The 21,976-nt window shown below is 39.7% G+C and overlaps 1 long non-coding RNA gene across 1 annotated transcript; it reads right to left on the minus strand.

Moving 5' to 3' along the window:
- Nucleotides 1-6,699: 6,699 nt before the first annotated feature.
- LOC125106216 (uncharacterized) lies at nucleotides 6,700-19,556 on the minus strand. Its single transcript, XR_007129275.1, has 3 exons — nucleotides 19,412-19,556; nucleotides 16,356-16,359; nucleotides 6,700-6,711 (listed from the first exon to the last, which is right to left on the minus strand). It is a non-coding gene; the product is annotated as an uncharacterized LOC125106216 (long non-coding RNA).
- Nucleotides 19,557-21,976: the final 2,420 nt, after the last annotated feature.

Below are 21,976 nucleotides of genomic sequence, written 5' to 3' on the forward strand. Positions count from 1 at the left end.
ATTTCATTTCATTTCTTTTTAAGTAGGCTCCATGCCCAGTTTGGAGCCCAGTGCAGGGCTTGAACTCAAAACCATGAGATGGAGACCTGAGCTGAGATTAAGAGTCAGGTGCTTAATCCACTGAGCCACCCAGGCATTCTCCTCCATCCAGAATTTCAAGAAAAAGGAGGATAAGTAAGAAAATTTCAAAAATATTATAAATCTTTTTCCTGTAACATATTGTTCACTAAGACTATGAATTTTTAAAATTTTTTTTAAATTTTATTTATTTATTTATTTATTTGACAGAGAGAGAGACAGGGAGAGAGGGAACGTGAGCAAGAGGAGTGAAAGAAGAAGCAGGCTTCCTGCAGAGCAGAGACCCCGACATGGGGCTTGATCCCAGGACCCTGGGATTATGATCCGAGCTGAAGGCAGACGCCTAATGACTGAACCACCCAGGCGCTCCAAGACTATGAGTTTTAGAGACTAAGAATGATAGGAAAAAATATCATATCATTTACTTTACTCATTTACTTTCACTTTACTTGTTTTGCCTTCTCCTTTAGCCAAATAGCCTGGAAACATGGAAAGATATCTAGTTTACTTTTTAGTAATTAAATAGAACAAGGAAAGAGAATTTTTAAGTTTTCTGAACTCCAACTCTAAAAGCACTGGATTGATGAAACACAAAATTAGATTACCAATTGGAGAAGGAGCAGGGACCGCAAGATCTGAAGTACAATAAAGTTGTTTGGTGTTAGAAGTTGTTTGTTTGTTTTTTTGTTTGTTAAGACTTTATTTATTTATTTGAGAGAGGGAGAGCAACCAAAAGAGCAGGAAAAGGGGTGGGGATGGTAGGCAGAGGGAAAGGCAGAAGCAGACTCCTTGCTCTTCCAGCTGAGCAAGGAGCCCAACGCAGGGCTGGGTCCCAGGATCCCAGGATCATGACCTGAGCCGAAGGCAGACGCTTAACCAACTAAGACACCCAGTCGCCCCAGAAGTTATTATTTTGATGTACTGAATGTCTCAATCGAATGACTCCCCTCCAAGACTGTCATCAAATTCAGCTAAAGGGAAAAGTGAAAAATCACATAGACCATGCCCTGAAACTGCAGCTTCCCACTGTTTGAACTGTGACCTTAGTTTAGCCCTTGCAAGGAAGCCTGATTCCTTGACTAGAAAGAGATCCTGAAAGGATATACAGGAGCACTTTGTGCACTATGGGACCAAAACATTTGAACATAAACCTAATCACAATGTGACATCAGTTTTCACAAAATATGAAGACAAAGGAGCAAGTAGCACAATCAGCAAAATTCAGACTATGAGAAACTCTATAGGACATGGCAATCCAGTTTCTTTAGAAATAAATATCAAGAGGGGAGATAAAGACATGAGGCAAGGAATCCATTGATTAAAAGGTATTTAAAAGACACATCAACAATTGCAGCTTATTATGCTTCTTACTTTGGACAGCGAATCAAATAAAACATAAAAATGTTATAAGACAATTGTGAAAACTGGAACCCTGACTTATTATTTACATGATTCAAGAATGGCTATTAATTTTTTCTGTAAGATTTTATTTATTTGACAGAGAGACCAAGAGCATAAGCAGGCAGAGCGAGAGGGAGAAGCAGACTCAACCCAGAACAGAGAGCCTGACATGCGGCTTGATCCCAGCACCCTGGGATCATGACCTAACCAAAGGTAGATGCTTAACTGACCCAGCCACACAGCTACGCCAGGTGTTGATTTTTTTTTTTTTTTAAGTGTGAACATGGTATCAAGGTTATATTCAAAAGAAAGAATCCTTATCGGGGCACCTGAGTGGCCCAGTGGGTTAAAGCCTCTGCCTTCAGCTCAGGTCATGATCCCAGGGTTCTGGGATCGAGCCCTGCACCTGGCTCTCTGCTTGGCAGGGAGTCTGCATCCTCCTCTCTCTCTCTCTGCCTGCCTCTCTGCCTACTTGTGATCTCTGTCAAATAAATAAATAAAATCTTAAAAAAAATAAATAAAAGAAAGAATCCTTATCTTTTAGAGAAATACTCTGGAATGATAAGATTTGCTTCAAATAATCAGGGACGTGTGTGTGGGTAGATGAGGGTACAGAATTCAAGATAAACCATGAGTTAATAATTGTTGAAATTAAATGACAGGAACACAAAAGTTCATTATTCCATTTTTGTAGATTTTTGAAATTTTCAATAAGAAAAAAAAATTTTTTTAAATAAACAGCAATGAGATTGACTGTGTTGGAGAGGATGACAGCTGGTGGTCCTGAACACAGTAGGAGGAAGAATTTTTGCCATGACTTTGAAGAGCTATTGGGCATTCTGAAGAAAAGTGCAATGTGTGTACACCTATAACTATACCATCTCACTCCTCTGTACTTAGAAAACAAATTCAGAGAGGCTGAATTACCCTCTAATTGCCTTTTTAATGCCCTGCCCATTGCTTTCTAGTATTTCTATATCATTGACTTCCATAAGAAATTGCACCAACTACCCTGAATGAGGATATCTGAAGCTCAACTGGCTACAACGACTGTAGGCATTCTTTAGGTTTTGTTGTTGTTATGAAATACTTAAGGTGCATAAAACACTTAAAGGATTATCTCACACATAAACAAGAACATGCATTGTCCATAATAGTGGAAAACAGGAAGCCATATAAATATGCATCAACAGAGGAATGGTTTAAACAAGTGTGGAGAATTGGCTCGATGTGCAAATGTAAAAATGAATAAACTAGACATCAGCTTGGATTGTTTTCCAAAACAGAATGCTGAGTGAAAAAAAGCAAGCTGCAAACAAAGTCAGTATGACAGATCACAAAGACATGAATGGAAAAACTGAACTCCAAATACTAGGGAGGACAGTAAATGCACTTGGGAGAATACATAGAATGTTCAAGGGTACCCTTGATGGGTCTCATCTTAAGCTGAGTGTAGGTTCATACGTGTTTGTTATTTTATTATCTATCCTATTTTGTATCCCTGATACAATACAATACAATAAACTGAATAAGATGATGCTTCTCAGCCAGCTCCAGTGATGGGCCTGGGGTTGGCAGGAAAAATGTTGCAGCCAGCCAGCTCCTCACACATTATTCACTCATTACATAGAGTTCATCTTACTTCTTACAGTGTGGGTGATTTTTCAAAATCAAAAAGCAGTTTTCTGGGAGTAAAAACCCAATTTGCAGCGTAACACGACTTCTCTGGACTTTGCTGTTTTATGTGTGAAAAGAACAGTAAAGGATTTGTCCTTTACTTCATTCACCCATCTGAATTTTAAGACCTGGAGAGAACATCCCCGCAGACGATCAGATTCTCAGATGATTAGTATTAAAGATAAATACCCAACGAAGATATCTTTTTATAACGTCCCTATTTACTCCAAGCACAGAATTTTAAAGGATTTGGAAAAAAAAAAAAAAAAAGACACTCAGAATCTTAGTTGGTACCTACTCAGAATTAGCTTAAGAGATCTGTTTTTCCCTCACGATGCCTTCCATGCACATCCTAAATATCAGATGAGCGCCCGGGAAAACAATGCTGAAATCTGACGGAAAAGACAGTGTAGCAGCGCCATCTACTGAACCCTAAACAATTTCACACAGAAACTTGGGAAATGTCCTAAGGCGTAGAAAAACGTGGGCTTTAAAAATCAAACGTATTATGCCTCCATCAGAAAGGATGAATATCCAACTTTTGTAGCAACATGAACGGGACTGGAAGAGATTATGCTGAGTGAAATAAGTCAAGCAGAGAGAGTCAGTTATCATATGGTTTCACTTATTTGTGGAGCATAACAAATAACACGGAGGACAAGGGGAGATGGAGAGGAGAAGGGAGTTGAGGGAAATTGGAAGGGGAGGTGAACCATGAGAGACTATGGACTCTGAAAAACAATCTGAGGGTTTTGAAGGGGCGGGGGGTGGGAGGTTGGGGGAACCAGGTGGTGGGTATTGGAGAGGGCACGGATTGCATGGAGCACTGGGTGTGATGCAAAAACAATGAATTCTGTTAACGCTGAAAAGAAATTAAAAATTTTTTAAAAAAGAAAATTTTTTTAAAAATCAAACGTGAAATATAAACGCAATGCCTGAGAAAAACTTTGAAAATTAACGTATTTATTTTATTCTCTAACACTAACTTAAGTATTAAAGTGGAACATCTAACAGCAATGCTGTGCAGGTTGCATTTTAAAAGATGAGGTTTGGTTTGGTTTTTGAAGACCAATTCTCAACTATTACTCACAAAAGGGCAGTCTTAAAAGGAGCTGGCACTTCAGACCTATGCGGCATAAAGTGGGATTTGCGGTGTTGGATACGGGTGATGAGGGGGAAGGCTCAACAACCCACCCTGCCGGGAGGGAAGGAACCCAGGCTTGAAGGGTTGGCCCCTCTCCCTGGCTCAGTTCTCCCACCACAGCCCGTCAACATGGCGCCGCCAAACATGTCGCTCCTCGCTTCTGGAAGCTCCTGCGGAACCTCAGGCCCCAGCACACCACTTGGTCCTGGCATTCATAAAGCGATTCTGAGGCACCTGCCTAGGAAAGCACACCTTGGGGGTAAAGTTGTCCCAGGCCCTAATCTCCTTTTACACCTTCAGCCTGTTTCAGAATGAAAGCTCTTCAAGTATCTGTCAGCCCATCTGTAGTGCTCTTTCCTGAGGCATTTCTTTTACAGAGCGGGAACCTGCAAGAACCCTGGAACCCCCTCAGGGCGCAACCGCAATAACCCATTTCTCCAACCCAGTCTGCAGGCAGCTGTGTGCAGTCAGAAAGCCAGGGGCCGGGAGATCCACACAAGCTCCAGGGTACTCCTTACAACTGGTTTGCTCCCGCCAAAACCAGACTAGACCAGTCGAGCCACCGGGACTCCATCCCTGACCTTCCACTGACCTTCCCTTTCACGATAACACCAACACTCAACGCCCGGGAGTAGAGAGGTGACAAGCCGAGTAAAGCACAGGACGCCTGAAGCGGCATGTTCTGTCCACTGCGCCTGCGCGCCCTCCCGGGCCGTCCCCGCCCCTGCGTGCTTCGACGTCACCACACTCCCACCTCAGCTGCTTCAAAACTTCGCGATGCCCTATTGGGGTGCACCCTGGTGTCCCTCTCACTAGGGCTGTCCCCGTCCTACCCGGGCACCAGCTGGCTATAAACACCATCCGCACCACCTTCGTGCGGCCTCGTGTCTGTTTCTACCCAGAATCAAAGAACCCCTATGTCCGTAACAGTCCGGACGATGCCCGAGTGGGTCCCCAAATGGCAGGTCACATCACCTATCCAAACAGTAAATCCTCCATGTCTGAAAAGGATGGTGAGTCCTTACCTCACGATGGTGAGTCCTCATGAAGAAGTTTTTCGGCGTGCATGCGAGAATTCTAAAGAAAACTCGCGCTCGGACTGTGAAGGCTGGGGGAGCAGCCGTACCACGTGGCAAAGCTGTCGGTGAAGATGGAGGTGGTCCGTCCCCTGCAGCCCTATCTTGTCTCTGCTCAGGCCAGAAACAGAGCTGCTGCTGACAATGATGATGATTTTGTCCCTAGCAAGTGTGTGGGGGAGGAGTCCTGGCCACAGATGGGAAAGGGAGTAGGAGTCATTTGGTGAGGACAGTTTAAGTCATCCCTTGCAAGACTGTCCTGAGCCTTTGAGTTACTGAGCTCATCAGTGACCCTCTAATAACAGGTGTCATCAGTAAAGAGACAGAGGAAAAAATCCTTGGAAAAGTGGTGATCCTACTGCGCGGCCATTGGTGAGACCATGATGTATTTACCCATTCAGTTTTTCGTTATTTGCTTATTTCCAGTTTGGGGGCATTATAATCTATGAGCATCCTTTCCCGTGTCTTCTGTTGCTCATATGGACACACTTCGTATGGGACCATGCCTGGGAGTAGAATTTCTGGGTCATAGATAGAGTGACCATATGTTTTGGTCATCCAAACTGGGACACTTTTGAAAGGAAAGGTGATATTTAAAATATTAACATTTATTTCTTGACCAACAAATTGGTTTAATAAATTAGTAGACCTACAAAAAAGATTTTGATTCAAAACTGATTTTCAAAAATAAAATCCCTTCTAAAATATCAAAGTAATATAACCATGTACATAAAGTAAAATCCTAAAAAAATCGATAATCTGCACATATATTTTTAAATAGAATAACTATGCTTGGTACATACTCACATATATAAATTCATTTTAGCCACTTCTAGTACTTTTTGTACAATTTTTCTATTTTTTTTGAAGATTTTATTTGTTTATTTGACTGAGACACAGCAAGAGGGGAACATAAGCAGGGGAGTGGGACAGAGAGAAGCAGGCTTCCCGCTGAGCAGGTAGCCCAATGTAGGGCTCCATCCCAGGACCCTGGGATCATGACCTGAGCCAAAGGCAGACACTTAATGACTGAGCCACCCAGGTGCCCCTTTAACTTTTTTTTTTTTTTTTTTACAGCTTTATAAACATATATTTTTATCCCCAGGGGTACAGGTCTGCGAATCGCCAGGTTTACACACTTCACAACACTCACCATAGCACATACCCTCAACAATATCCATAACCCCACCCCCTCTCCCAACCCCCTCCCCCTATCAACCCTCAGTTTGTTTTGTGAGATTAAGAGTCACTTATGGTTTGTCTCCCTCCCAATCCCATCTTGTTTCATTTACTCTTCTCCTACCCCCTCAACCCCCCATGTTGCATCTCCTCTCCCTCATATCAGGGAGATCATATGATAGTTGTCTTTCTCCGATTGACTTATTTCGCTAAGCATGATACCCTCTAGTTGCATCCACGTCGTCGCAAATGGCAAGATTTCATTTCTTTTGATGGCTGCATAGTATTCCATTGTGTATATATACCACATCTTCTTTATCCATTCGTCTGTAGATGGACATCTAGGTTCTTTCCATAGTTTGGCTATTGTAGACATTGCTGCTATAAACATTCGGGTGCATGTGCCCCTTCGGATCACTATGTTTGTATCTTTAGGGTAAATACCCAGCAGTGCAATTGCAGGGTCATAGGGTAGTTCTATTTTCAACATTTTGAGGAACCTCCATGCTGTTTTCCAGAGTGGTTGCACCAACTTGCATTCCCACCAACAGTGTAGGAGGGTTCCCCTTTCTCCAGCATCTGTCATTTCCTGACTTGTTAATTTTAGCCATTCTGACTGGTGTGAGGTGATATCTCATGGTGGTTTTGATTTGTATTTCCCTGATGCCGAGTGATATGGAGCACTTTTTCATGTGTCTGTTGGCCATCTGGATGTCTTCTTTGCAGAAATGTCTGTTTATGTCCTCTGCCCATTTCTTGATTGGATTATTTGTTCTTTGGGGGTTGAGTTTGCTAAGTTCTTTATAGATTTTGGACACTAGCCCTTTATCTGATATGTCATTTGCAAATATCTTCTCCCATTCTGTCAGTTGTCTTTTGGTTTTGTTCACTGTTTCCTTTGCTGTGCAAAAGCTTTTGATCTTGATAAAATCCCAAAAGTTCATTTTTGCCCTTGCTTCCCTTGCCTTTGGTGATGTTCCTAGGAAGATGTTGCTGCGGCTGAGGTCGAAGAGGTTGCTGCCTGTGTTCTCCTCGAGGATTTTGATGGATTCCTTTCTCACATTGAGATCCTTCATCCATTTTGAGTCTATTTTCGTGTGTGGTGTAAGGAAATGATCCAATTTCATTTTTCTGCATGTGGCTGTCCAATTTTCCCAACACCATTTATTGAAGAGGCTGTCTTTGTTCCATTGGACATTCTTTCCTGCTTTGTCGAAGATGAGTTGACCATAGAGTTGAGGGTCCATTTCTGGGCTCTCTATTCTGTTCCATTGATCTATGTGTCTGTTTTTGTGCCAGTACCATGCTGTCTTGATGATGACAGCTTTGTAATAGAGCTTGAAGTCCGGAATTGTGATGCCACCAACTTTGGCTTTCTTTTTCAATATTCCTTTGGCTATTCAAGGTCTTTTCTGGTTCCATATGAATTTTAGGATTATTTGTTCCATTTCTTTGAAAAAAATGGATGGTACTTTGATAGGAATTGCATTAAATGTGTAGATTGCTTTAGGTAGCATAGACATTTTCACAATATTTATTCTTCCAATCCAGGAGCATGGAACATTTTTCCATTTCTTTGTGTCTTCCTCAATTTCTTTCATGAGTACTTTATAGTTTTCTGAGTATAGATTCTTAGTCTCTTTGGTTAGGTTTATTCCTAGGTATCTTATAGTTTTGGGTGCAATTGTAAATGGGATGGACTCCTTAATTTCTCTTTCTTCTGTCTTGTTGTTGGTGTAGAGAAATGCAACTGATTTCTGTGCATTGATTTTATATCCTGACACTTTACTGAATTCCTGTACAAGTTCTAGCAGTTTTGGAGTAGAGTCTTTGGAGTTTTCCACATAGAGTATCATATATCTGCGAAGAGTGATAGTTTGACTTCTTCTTTGCCGATTTGGATGCCTTTAATTTCCTTTTGTTGTCTGATTGCTGAGGCTAGGACTTCTAGTACTATGTTGAATAGCAGTGGTGATAACGGACATCCCTGCCGTGTTCCTGACCTTAGCGGAAAAGCTTTCAGTTTTTCTCCATTGAGAATGATATTTGCGGTGGGTTTTTCATAGATGGCTTTGATAATATTGAGGTATGTGCCGTCTATCCCTACACTTTGAAGAGTTTTGATCAGGAAGGGATGCTGTACTCTGTCAAATGCTTTTTCAGCATCTATGGAGAGTATCATATGGTTCTTGTTCTTTCTTTTATTAATGTGTTGTATCACATTGATTGATTTGCGGATGTTGAACCAGCCTTGCAGCCCTGGAATAAATCCCACTTGGTCGTGGTGAATAATCCTTTTAACGTACTGTTGAATCCTATTGGCTAGTATTTTGGCGAGAATTTTTGCATCTGTGTTCATCAAGGATATTGGTCTGTAGTTCTCTATTTTGTTGGGATCCTTGTCTGGTTTTGGGATCAAGGTGATGCTGGCCTCATAAAATGAGTTTGGAAGTTTTCCTTCTATTGCTATTTTTTGGAACGGTTTCAGGAGAATAGGAATTAGTTCTTCTTTAAATGTTTGGTAGAGTTCCCCCGGGAAGCCATCTGGCCCTGGGCTTTTGTTTGTTTGGAGATTTTTGATGACTGTTTCAATCTCCTTACTGGTTATGGGTCTGTTCAGGCTTTCTATTTCTTCCTGGTTCAGTTGTGGTAGTTTATATGTCTCTAGGAATGCATCCATTTCTTCCAGATTGTCAAATTTGTTGGTGTAGAGTTGCTCATAGTATGTTCTTATAATTGTCTGTATTTCTTTGGTGTTCGTTGTGATCTCTCCTCTTTCATTCATGATTTTATTTATTTGGGTCCTTTCTCTTTTCTTTTTGATAAGTCTGGCCAGGGGTTTATCAATCTTATTAATTCTTTCAAAGAACCAGCTTCTAGTTTCGTTGATTTGTTCTATTGTTTTTTTGGTTTCTATTTCATTGATTTCTGCTCTGATCTTTATGATTTCTCTTCTCCTGCTGGGTTTAGGGTTTCTTTCTTGTTCTTTCTCCAGCTCCTTTAGGTATAGGGTTAGGTTGTGTACCTGAGACCTTTCTTGTTTCTTGAGAAAGGCTTGTACCGCTATATATTTTCCTCTCAGGACTGCCTTTGTTGTGTCCCACAAATTCTGAACCGTTGTGTTTTCATTATCATTTGTTTCCATAAATTTTTTCAATTCTTCTTTAATTTCCTGGTTGACCCATTCATTCTTTAGAAGGATGCTGTTTAGTCTCCATGTACTTGGGTTCTTTCCAAATTTCCTCTTGTGATTGAGTTCTAGCTTTAGAGCATTGTGGTCTGAAAATATGCAGGGAATGATCCCAATCTTTTGATACCGGTTGAGACTTGATTTAGGACCAAGAATGTGATCTATTCTGGAGAATGTTCCATGTGCACTAGAGAAGAATGTGTATTCTGTTGCTTTGGGATGAAATGTTCTGAATATATCTGTGATGTCCATCTGGTCCAGTGTGTCATTTAAGGCCTTGATTTCCTTGTTGATCTTTTGCTTGGATGATCTGTCCATTTCAGTGAGGGGAGTGTTAAAATCCCCTACTATTATTGTATTCTTGTTGATGTGTTTCTTTGATTTTGTTATTAATTGGTTTATATAGTTGGCTGCTCCCACGTTAGGGGCATAGATATTTAAAATTGTTAGATCTTCTTGTTGGACAGTTCCTTTGAGTATGATATAGTGTCCTTCCTCATCTCTTATTATAATCTTTGGCTTAAAATCTAATTGATCTGATATAAGGATTGCCACTCCTGCTTTCTTCTGATGTCCATTAGCATGGTAAATTCTTTTCCACCCCCTCACTTTAAACCTGGAGGTGTCTTCGGGTTTAAGATGAGTTTCTTGTAGGCAACATATAGATGGTTTTTGTTTTTTTATCCATTCTGATACCCTGTGTCTTTTGATTGGGGCATTTAGCCCATTAACATTCAGGGTAAGTATTGAGAGATATGAATTTAGTGCCATTGTATTGCCTGTAAGGTGACTGTTATTGTATATTGTCTCTGTTTCTTTCTGATCTACTACTTTGAGGGTCTCTCTTTGCTTAGAGGACCCCTTTCAATATTTCCTGTAGAGCTGGTTTGGTATTTGCAAATTCTTTCAGTTTTTGTTTGTCCTGGAAGCTTTTAATCTCTCCTTCTATTTTCAATGCTAGCCTAGCTGGATATAGTATTCTTGGCTGCATGTTTTTCTCATTTAGTACTCTGAATATATCATGCCAGCTCTTTCTGGCCTGCCAGGTCTCTGTGGATAAGTCTGCTGCCAATCTAATATTTTTACCATTGTACTTTACAGACTTCTTTTCCCGGGCTGCTTTCAGGATCTTTTCTTTGTCACTAAGACTTGTCAATTTTACTATTAGGTGACGGGGTGTAGACCTATTCTTATTGATTTTGAGGGGGGTTCTCTGAACCTCCTGGATTTTGATGCTTGTTCCCTTTGCCATATTGGGGAAATTCTCTCCAATAATTCTCTCCAATATACCTTCTGCTCCCCTCTCTGTTTCCTCTTCTTCTGGAATCCCAATTATTCTAATGTTGTTTCGTCTTATGGTGTCACTTATCTCTCGAATTCTCCCCTCGTGGTCCAGTAGCTGTTTGTCCCTCTTTTGCTCAGCTTCTTTATTCTCTGTCATTTGGTCTTCTATATCGCTAATTCTTTCTTCTGCCTCATTTATCCTAGCAGTGAGAGCCTCCATTTTTGATTGCACCTCATTAATAGCTTTTTTGATTTCAACTTGGTTAGATTTTAGTTCTTTTATTTCTCCAGAAAGGGCTTTTATATCTCCCGAGAGGGTTGCTTTAATATCTTCCATGCCTTTTTCAAGCCCGGCTAGAACCTTGAGAATCATCATTCTGAACTCTATATCTGACATATTACCAATGTCTGTATTGATTAGGTCCCTAGCCTTTGGTACTGCCTCTTGTTCTTTTTTTTTTGTTGTGAATTTTTCCGCCTTGTCATTTTGTCCAGATAAGAGTTTATGAAGGAGCAAGTAAAATACTAAAAGGGTGGCAACAACCCCAGGAAAATATGCTTTAGCCAAATCAGAAGAGATCCCGAATTGTGAGGGGGGAGAAAGGGGATAAAAAGGGGTTCAGAAAGAAAGAAAAAAAAAAGAAACTATTAAAAAAAAGAAAGCCGATAAAGAAAAAATATAAAAAGAGGAAAAAATATATATATATTAGATAAACTATTTAAAAAACGTTAAAAAAAGAAAACGGTAAAAGTTAAAAAAAAATTTAGCAGAAGAAGAGAAAAAGAAAAAAAAATTGAAAAAGAAAAAAAAATTAAATTAACTGCAAGGCTAAAAATTCATGGGGAGAAAGCCATGAGTTCCATGCTTTGCTTTCTTCTCCTCTGGAATTCCGCTGCTCTCCTTGGTAGGTGAACTTGGTCCTGGCTGGGTTTCCCGTTGATCTTCTGGGGGAGGGGCCTGTTGTAGTGATTCTCAAGCATCTTTGCCCCAGGCGGAGTTGCACCGCCCTTACCTGGGGCCGCGCTGAGTCCTCCACTCGGGTTAAGCTGAGTCCTCCACTCGGGTTAGCTTTCGGGAGCTTTTGTTCCCTGAGTGCTTTCTGTAGAGTCCGGAGGACCGGAATAAAGATGGCGGCCTCCTGGTCTCCGGCCCGGAGGAGCCGAGAGCCCGGGGCTCCACTCCTCAGTGCGCCCTCAGAGAACAGCGCCCAATGACTCCCGCCACCCTGGCCTCCGGCCGCGCTCCGAGCTGACCGAGCCTGCGACCGGTTCAAGGCAACCCCGAGCTGAGAGTCACTCCTCGGCTCTGTCTCTGCAGCCGGCTTCCCCGTTCTAATACCGGTAAGCTCTGCAACACTCAGACACCCCCGATCCTTCTGCGACCCTGCAGGACCTGAGGCCGCGCTGACCCCGCCTGGGCTTCCAGTTAAGTCTCTGGAGCGATGTCCCTCAGCGGAACAGACTTTTAAAAGTCCTGATTTTGCTCCGTTGCTCCGCCGCTCGCCGGGAGCCGGCCCCTCCCCCCGCAGTCTATCTTCCGTCGCTTTGGATTCACTTCTCCGCCAGTCCTACCTTGCAGAAAGTGGTTGATTTTCTGTTTCTGGAATTGCTGTTCTTCTTCTCTTCAATATCCCGTTGGATTTGTAGGTGTTTGCAATCTTTAGATAAGCTATTTAGCTGATCTCCCGCTACCCGAAGTAGTCTCAGCCTGCTACTTCTCCGCCATCTTGACTCCTCCTCCTAACTTTTTAAGATTTTCTTTTTAAGTAATCTCTACACCCAATACAGGGGCTCAAATTTACAACCCCAAGATTAAGAGTCAATACTCTTCTAACTGAGCCAGCCAGGCACCACACCACATATTTTAATTTGGTCTTATTGATACAGTTGGCAAAACTTCCTACCAAATTTTGTCAGAGTTGCATTTAATGCTAAAATAACTAGGATGTTAGATATCTTCCATGAGCTCTTCACCATTGAATATATCTGTAATGCAAATGATCTGTCTGCACCTTCCAAAGTACCTTGTAAGATCAGAGCGAAGTCTGCTAAATGAGGGATAATCTCAATTCTAGTTCTTGTCATATTGAACTGTGTAAATATTTACGCCCAATATTTTCCACAGATGCTGTCTTTTTGTCTCTATTCTGAATGATTTTATTCAGCAAATATTCTTACAAGCAAAACTTATAAACTGAGTTGTCTGTTTAAAAATGTTTCAGACATTTGCCACATATATTTGCAGCAAAATTAGAGGCCTTCTCAATGCCATTCATTTCTGGTTAGAATATAAAAATATCAACTTAAAAGTAAGAACTCTAACAAACATGTCATCATGATCTGAAGTACTATTCTAAAAGTAAATCTGGGGGTGCCTGGGTGGCTCAGCGGGTTAAGCCTCTGCCTTTGGCTCAGGTCATGATCTCAGGGTCCTGGGATCGAGCCCTGCATGGGGCTCTCTGCTCAGCAGGGAGCCTGCTTCCTGCCCTATCTCTGCCTGCCTCTCTGCCTACTTGTGATCTCTGTCTGTCAAATAAATAAATAAAATCTTAAAAAAAACTGCTTTAAAAGTAAATCTGGTATATTTGAGTTCTCATCATTTAATTGGTTCAATCCCCCTCCCCAACCCCCAGTTGCTTTAATAGGGATAAATTTCCATACCTTATTGATTACAAGCTTGGTGTTCAGTAATTCAAACTGGTGAAAGTTTCAAAAGCTGCATTTTTTGGTATTTAATTTTTTAATATTTTGATTAAGATTTTCAATAGGTTCTGGAAAAATTCAACCAAAATAGGATCATTCTCCAATACTCTTGTGGGGCATTAGGCATATTAATGAAGTAATATTCAAATACTTAAATACTTTTTTTAAGATTTTATTTAGCGGTGTCTGGGTGGCTTAGTCAGGTAGGCAACTGCCTTCGGCTCAGGTCATGATCCTGGAGTCCCAGAATCGAGCTCCACTTCGGGGTCCCTGCTCAGAGGGGAGTCTGCTTCTCCCTCTGCTCCTCGCCCCACTCATGCTCTCTCTCTCAAATAAATGAATAAAATCCTTTTTTAAAAATCTTATTTTATTTATTTTAGAGAAAGAAAGAACACAAGTGGGGACAGGGACACGGAGAGGGAGAGAGAATCCCAAGCAGACTGAGTAGTCAGTGCAGAGTCCAACTTGGGGCTCCATCCCTGGACTCCAAGATCATGACCTGAGCCTATCAAAGGGCCCACACTCAACTGACTGAGCCATGGACATTCCCCAGTTATTAATCAGGTTTTAATCGTCTTTAAGTATTAGGGCACCTGGGTAGCTCAGTCAGTTGAGGGGCTGACTCTTGATTTTAGCTCAGGTCATGATCTCAGGGTCATGAGATCAAGCTCTGCATCGAGCTCACCTGCTTAAGATTTTCTCCCTCTGCCCCTCATCCCGCTTGTGTGAGCAAGTTCTCTCTTTTTCTCTCTCTCTCTCTCAAAAAAAAAAAAAAAAAAATCAGTTGCATTAAGTACCTCCATAATGTTATGCAAACATCAGCACTATTTGCAGAACTTTTTCATCATCTCAAACAGAAATTCTGCACCCATAAACGATAACTCTCTAATTCCTCTCCCCCCTGTGCCTGGTAACCACCATTCTTTCTGTCTGTATGACTTTGCCTGCTATAGGTACCTCGTATAAGTAGAATCATGCAAGACTTGCCTTTTTGTGTTTGGTTTATGAATTTAATGCTAATGTTTTTTGAAGCTCATCAATGTTGTAGCATGTATCAGAATTTCATTCCCTTTTAAAGCTGTGTAATACTCCATTAGATAGATAGATCTATAGAGAGAGAGACATCGATAATAGATACACAGACGTCACCATTTGTTCATCCATTCATCCACTGATGAACATTTGTGCTGTTTCCACCTTTTGACTATTAGGAGTAATGCTGCTGGTGCACATTGATTTACAAGTATCTGAGTCTTTGCCTTCAGTTCTTTTGGGTACATACCTAGGAGGGGAATTGTTAGATCATATGGTAATTCTGTACTTAATTTTGGGGGGATCATAGCATAGCAACTGTACCATTTTACAGGATTCCAATTTCTTCACATCCTCACCAACACTTGTTATCTTCTCCTCCTCCTCCCCTTCCCATCTGATGGGTATGAAATATTTCTCATTGTGGGTTTGATTTTCATTTTTCTAATGACTAGTGGTGTTATCTTTTTGTATACTTATTGGCCATTTCTATATCTTCTTTAGAGAAATAAATATAAAAGTTCCATCTGGCCCATTATTTGGGTTATTTATGTCTTTGTTGTTAAATTGTAAGAATTCTTTTTTTAAAGATTTTATTTCTTTATTCAAGGGATAGAGCATGCACAAACAGTGGGGAGGGGCAGAGAGAGAGGGAGAAGCCAACTCCCACTGAGCAGGGAGCCTTATTCTGGGCTGGATTCCAGGACTATGGGATCATCATGACCTGAGTGAAAGGCCAATGTTTAACCAACTGAGCCACCCAAGAGCCCAAATTGTAAGAATTCTTTATATATTCTGGATATTAATCTCTCATCAGGCATATAATTTGCAAATATTTTCTCCCATTCTGTGGGTTGTCTTTTCACTCTTTTGATAGTGTCCTTTGATGCACAAAAGAGTAACACATTTTCTGACATACTAATGAATTGTGTGTGTACCACAACCAATTTCAACTACATTTCTCCTCCACAGGTTTCTGAATTTTAAAAGAGTATTGTTTTTACCTCAATGAACTGCTCTACCAAAGTTTGTGTTTGTATCATCACCATCAAGATGTTATCTTTGTGTCGAATGTTTTGAGTGAATTTGTAGTGACGTTCACCATCGTGTCATCCATTTTCCCTATGAAGGAATGAGTATTAAAAGCTTTATTTTCATTCCATGAATTACAGACAAAAATTCAGCCATGATTAAAGTGATTTTCTATTTCAAGCATCAATGACACTGCTACAAAACCATAATAACTTAGCTGTTTGAAAAGTTCTTGTTCTGCTAATGGCATGAACACACTGACAGCCATCACTTCAGGTTTTGTGTTTGCACAAGAGAATTTAAAATTTAGAAATGAGCAAACTTAATTTTCAATGATCATTTGATCTTCATGAAAAGGCATGCTTCATGGAGAGAGATGTAAGCCCACATTTTACAGCTGCTTATAGCCTTCCTAAAGTGCTATACCTTAATGTATTTGTGGACATTTCTTCAGTGTACTTGTGTCTTCTCCTTTGCAGGCAGTTAGTGATAACACTTTGCCCCATGATGAATAATAGTACCAACAAGTATTATGTAAAAATAATATATTTATTATCACCTTCCTTAAGAAAATTAAACTACTTAATTTTTTATTATATATGCACCTCCACTCATTTCAGCTCATTGCTTCCAAGACAATTTATTATGAAAAAGAAAAACATTGCCAAATAATGACATAAATAAATGAACTATTGTAGATTTACACCATGTAATGTATAACAAAACTACTATGCTAAGAGCATTTGGATTAGTCTCAATTCACTCTTTAGCAGGACTGCTCAGCCTTAGTTTCTGTACATATTTCAAATACATGTCACCTGTGGTTCCTCAACTTTCTCACGAACCGTGCCAGTTGACCACTTACTGGCTTCATGCCTCTAGCAGGCCAGTGCATAGTGGCCAAGGCGCAGTTGGTTGGTATTATACCAAATGGCCAGCAGGGGCAGCAGTGTCAACAACTTCTTTTCACCACAATTCCAAAACTGGAAAAAGATAGCTAGCTCTCCATAGACTTTTGTGTTCCAGAATATGTGTTTTTAAATCCATAAACACTCTACATGCTCTCCATCAAAAGGAAATTTTAGTTAGGTGGCAGCAGAAATCATTGGGGAAAATAGAGTGTAATATCTGTTAAATCTTACCTTTAAGATTGAACAATATGTTATAATATGAATTTGCTCTATTTACTGCATGAATGTCCCACATTACTGGACATGATCCTGGCAAACGCTGGAAGAATAAAGCAGAATTCCACCAAACCTTTCCTCCCTTATTTTTCTTTTAAGGTTTTATTCATTTATTTGAAAGACAACACGCACAACTGAGAGAGCACAAGCAGGGGGAGCAGCAGAGGGAAAGGTAGAAGCAGACTCCCCACTGAGCAGGGAGCATGATGCAGGGCTCCATCCCAGGACCCTGAGATCCAGACCGGAGCCGAATGCAGTCACTTAACCAACTAAGTCACCCACACCCCTTTCCTGCCTTATTTTAGTGCAACTGTGTTAATGATAAATTTTTGTTTAAAAGTAGAAAAGTTTAAGACAAATGCATTTTTAGTTAAGTTTAAGACTAAAAGCATTCTGAGAAAATATGCATAAGCCAAAACTATTCAGAGAAAGCAGGACATGGTCACCTACTCATAGACAATGACCATGGTCTACTTTTTTTTTTTTTTTTAAGATTTATTTACTTATTTGAAAAAGAGAGAGAGTGAGCACACAGAGGGAGAGGCAGAAGCAGACTCCCCACTGATCAGGGAGCCCAATGCAGGGCTTAATCCCAGGACCCTGGGATCATGACCGAGCCGAAGGCAGATGCTTAACCAACTGAGCCACCCAGGCACCCCAGCCATGTTCCACTTTAGAAGACACTAACAGTTTCCCAAAGTGTTGGAATTTACAACCCCACCAGCTGCATAGGAAACATGAGAGAGATAATTATTCCACTTCCTCACTAACATTTCAGACCATTTGTTTTTTAAATTTTGACCACTGTGGTATACATACAGTGGCACTACATTTTGGGTTTACTTTTACTTCATGGGCTTAATGAGAGGAAACACATTTTTTTGACTATTTGAATATACTTTTTTTTGAGGTGCCTGCTCAAGCCCATTTGTCTTTTGGGTTCTGTGTATATGTGTGTATTTCTCTTATTGATTTGTAGTAGTTCTTAATATATTTGGTAAATAAGCCACTCATTCATTACATGTGTTGTATCTTGAGCTACTCTCAGGTTGTCTTTTTGGCCTCCAAATGGTTTCTTCTGGTGAATGAAAGTTCTTGATTTTAGTGTAGTCCAATTTCTTCTTTAAGTATATATTTCTTTATTCAAAGATTATGAAGATATTATCCTGTGTTACTGTCTTAAAGCTTTTTTTTTTTAACCTATCATATTTAGGTATACGATCCTAATGGAATTGACTTTGGGTTATAGTAAGAAATAGGGGTAATACTTTATTTTTTGCTATACTAATATCTACTTGATTGAGTATCATTCTTACAAAGGACTGTCCTTTTTTTACTGAGTTTCAGTGAAGATTCATTCACAAATGAGATGACTATACATTGAGGTCTGCTTCTGCCCTCATCTGCTTGGCTCTCCTTATGCCAAGGCAGCCCTCTGTCATATTTAACCTGGTGAGAGTTTGGTTTCTGGTGGTATGAGTGTTCATATATGTTCTTCTTTTTAAAGACTGGCTTAGTGATTTTAGGTTCTTTGCATTTCCATATAAATGTTAGAATTAGCTTGTTAATTTTATCCAAAACCAAACAAACACTGATGAGGGTTTGATTGGGCTGCAATGTATCTACAGAGTAGTTTGGGATGAATTGACAATATTGACTGTTCAGACCAGGAACATGGCATATTCCTCTATTTATTTCAGCCCTCTTTAATTTCTCTCAGCAATACCTTGTAGTTTTCAGTGCAGACATCTTGCACATCTTTTGGAGTTCTGATATAGTTTGCATTCTTCGTGGTATTATAAATTCTATTTTAAATATCATCTTCTAATTGTTAATCACTAGCAATAGAAATGCAATTGATATTTATATTTTGAATTTATATCCAACAACCTTGTTAAAGTCCCATAAGAACAATGTTTTGTTTATAGATACTTTGATTTTTCTATTCACATTATCACATAATATGTGAATAATGGCAGTTTACATCTTCCTTTATAATCTTTATACTTGTATTCCTTCTTTATACTTTATATATACCTTTTCACATTGGCCATGACCCTGAGTACAGTGTCTATAGAAATAGTGTTAATGGACAAATCACCACAGGGGGAAAGCCTTCACTATTTCACTGTTGAGCACAGTGTTACCTATAGGATTTTGTAAATACCCTTTACCAGATTAAGGAAGTCTACTCTTATTTTACTGAGAGTTTTCTAATCATAAATGTTATCAAATGCTTTTTCTGTACATATTAAGATAATAATGTTGTGGGGTTTTTTGTTTTTTTTTATTTCTTATTATGTTATGTTAGTCACCATATAGTACGTCATTAGTTTTTGATGCAGTGTTCCAAGATTCATTGTTTACATATAATATCAGTGCTCCATGCTCCTTAATACCCATCACCAGACCAACCTATCCCTCCAACTCCCTCCCCTCTAAAACCCTCAGTTTGTTTCTCAGAGTGCACAGTCTCACAGGGTTCATCTCCCCATCCGATTTCCTCCCTTCATTATTCCCTTCCTTCTTCTAATGTCCTCCATATGCTATTCCTTCTTTTCCACAAGTAGGTGAAACCATATGATAATTGACTTTCTTTGCTTGACTTATTTCATTCAGCATAATCTCCTCCAGTCCCATCCATGTTGATGTACAAGTTGGGTATTCATCATTTCTGATGGCTGAGTAATATTCCATTATATATATGGACCACATCTTCTTTATCCATTCATCTGTTGAAGGGAATCTTGGCTCCTTCCACAGTTTGGTGATTGCAGACATTGCTGCTGTGAACATTGGGGTATATATGGCCCTTCTTTTTACTACATCTCTATCTTTGGGGTAAATACCCAGCAGTTCAGTTGCCGGGACATAGGGAAGCTCCATTTTTTAATTTTTTAAGGAGTCTCCACACTGTTTTCCAAAGTGGCTGCACCAGCTTGCATTCCCACCAGCAGTATAAGACGGTTCCCCTTTCTTCACATCCTTTCCAACATTTCTGGTTTCTTGATTTGTTAATTTTTGCCATTCCAACTGGCATAAATTGGTATCTCAATATGGTTTTGGTTTGAATTTCCCTGATGGCTAATGATGATGAAGGCTTTTTCATGTGTCTGTTAGCCATTTGTATGTCTTCTTTGGAGAAGTATCTGCTCATGTCTTCTGCCCATTTTTGACTTGATTATTTGTTTCTTGGGTGTTGAGGTTAAGAAGTTCTTTATAGATCTTGGATTTCAGCCCTTTGTCTGTAGTGTCATTTGCAAATATCTTCTCCCATTCTGTGGGTTGACTCTTTGTTTTGTTAACTGTTTCCTTTGCTGTTCAGAAGCTTCTGATCTTGAAGAAGTCCCAAAGTTCATTTATGCTTCTGTTTCCTTTGCCTTTGGAGATGTATCTTGAAAGAAGTTGCTGTGGTCAATGTCAAAGAGGTTACTGCCTATGTTCTTCTTTAGGATTTTGGTGGATTCTGTCTCACATTGAGGTCTTTCATTCATTTTGAGTTTATCTTTGTGTATGGTGTAAGAGAATGGTCGAGTTTCATTCTTCTGTATATAGCTGTCCAATTTTCCCAGCACCACTTATTGAAGAGACTGTCTTTTTTCCATTGGATATTTTTTCCTGCTTTGTCAAAGTTTATTTGACCATAGAGTTCAGGGTCCATATCTGAGCTCTCTACCCTGTTCCATTGGTCTGTGTGTCTGTTTTGGTGCAGTACCAGGCTGTCTTGATGATCACAGCTTTGTACTAAAGCTTGAAATCAGGCAACATGATGCTCCCAGCTTTGTTTTTCTTTTTCAACATTTCCTTCGTGATTCAGGGTCTTTTCTGTTCCATACAAATTTTAGGATTGTTTGTTTCAGCTTTTTGAAAAATGCCATTGGTATTTTGATCAGAATGGCATTGAAAGTATAGATTTATCTGGGAGCATAGACGTTTTAACAATGTTTTTTCTTCCGATCCATGAGAATGGAATGATGTAGTTTTTCTATTTAATTCTGTTATTTCAGTGAATTGCATAGTTGGATTTTTAAAATTTTATGCCAATTTTGCATCCAAGAATAAATCTCACTTGGTCAGGATTTATTATTTTTCTTTCTATAGTTAGTTTCAATTTGGATATTCTTGCGTCCATGTTTATGAAAGGGATTAGTCTATAATGTCTTCTCTTCTAATGTCCTTATCATATTTTGGATCAAAGTTATACTAGCCTCATTTTTTGAAAAGGCAAAAATTGTTTCCTCTTTTTCTCTTCTCTAGCAGAGTTTGTGTAACATTAGTATTATCTCTTCCTTAAATGTTTAGAATAAATCACTAGAGAATCATATGGGTTGGATTTTTCTTTGTTGGGAGTTTTTTTAAAGATTTTATTTATTGGAGTGAAAGAGAAATTGCGCATATGAACGAGGGTGGGGATAGAGGGAGAGGGAGAAGCAGACTCCCCACTGAGCAGGGGGCATGATGTGGGGCTCAATCCCAGGACTCTGAGGTCATGACCAGAGCTGAAGGCAGATGCCCAACTGACTGAGCCACCTAGGCACCCCTATTGGGAGATCCCAACCACTTAACATATATAATACTATTTAATTTTTCTATTGCTTATTCTGTCAGTTTGGGTAAGCAGTGTTTCTCAAGGCATTTGTTTTGTTTTATTTGTTGAAATTTATTGGTGTAAAGTTGTTTATAATGTTCTCTTAGAATCTTTTTATTATTTACAGGATGCATAATGATGTTCTCTTAATATTTCTGATATTGATTTTTACCTTCTCCTTCTCTCTGTCTCTCCCATTTTTGTTTTTCTTGATCCGTCTTGCCAAAGATTAGTCTACATTTTATTAGTCTTTTTATTTTAGTGAAGTTCTGCTGGTAATTTTCTATGAGAGTATCTTTTTCCTAACAATTTGAGAAGGATACGTTTACTGAATTTCATGTTCTAGGTTTTCAGTTCTTTCACCACTAAGATGTCATTCCATTGCCTTATGGCTTCATTGTTTGT

This window comes from Lutra lutra, chromosome 8 (assembly GCF_902655055.1).
Source record: "Lutra lutra chromosome 8, mLutLut1.2, whole genome shotgun sequence".
Classification (NCBI taxonomy): Eukaryota; Metazoa; Chordata; class Mammalia; order Carnivora; family Mustelidae; genus Lutra; species Lutra lutra.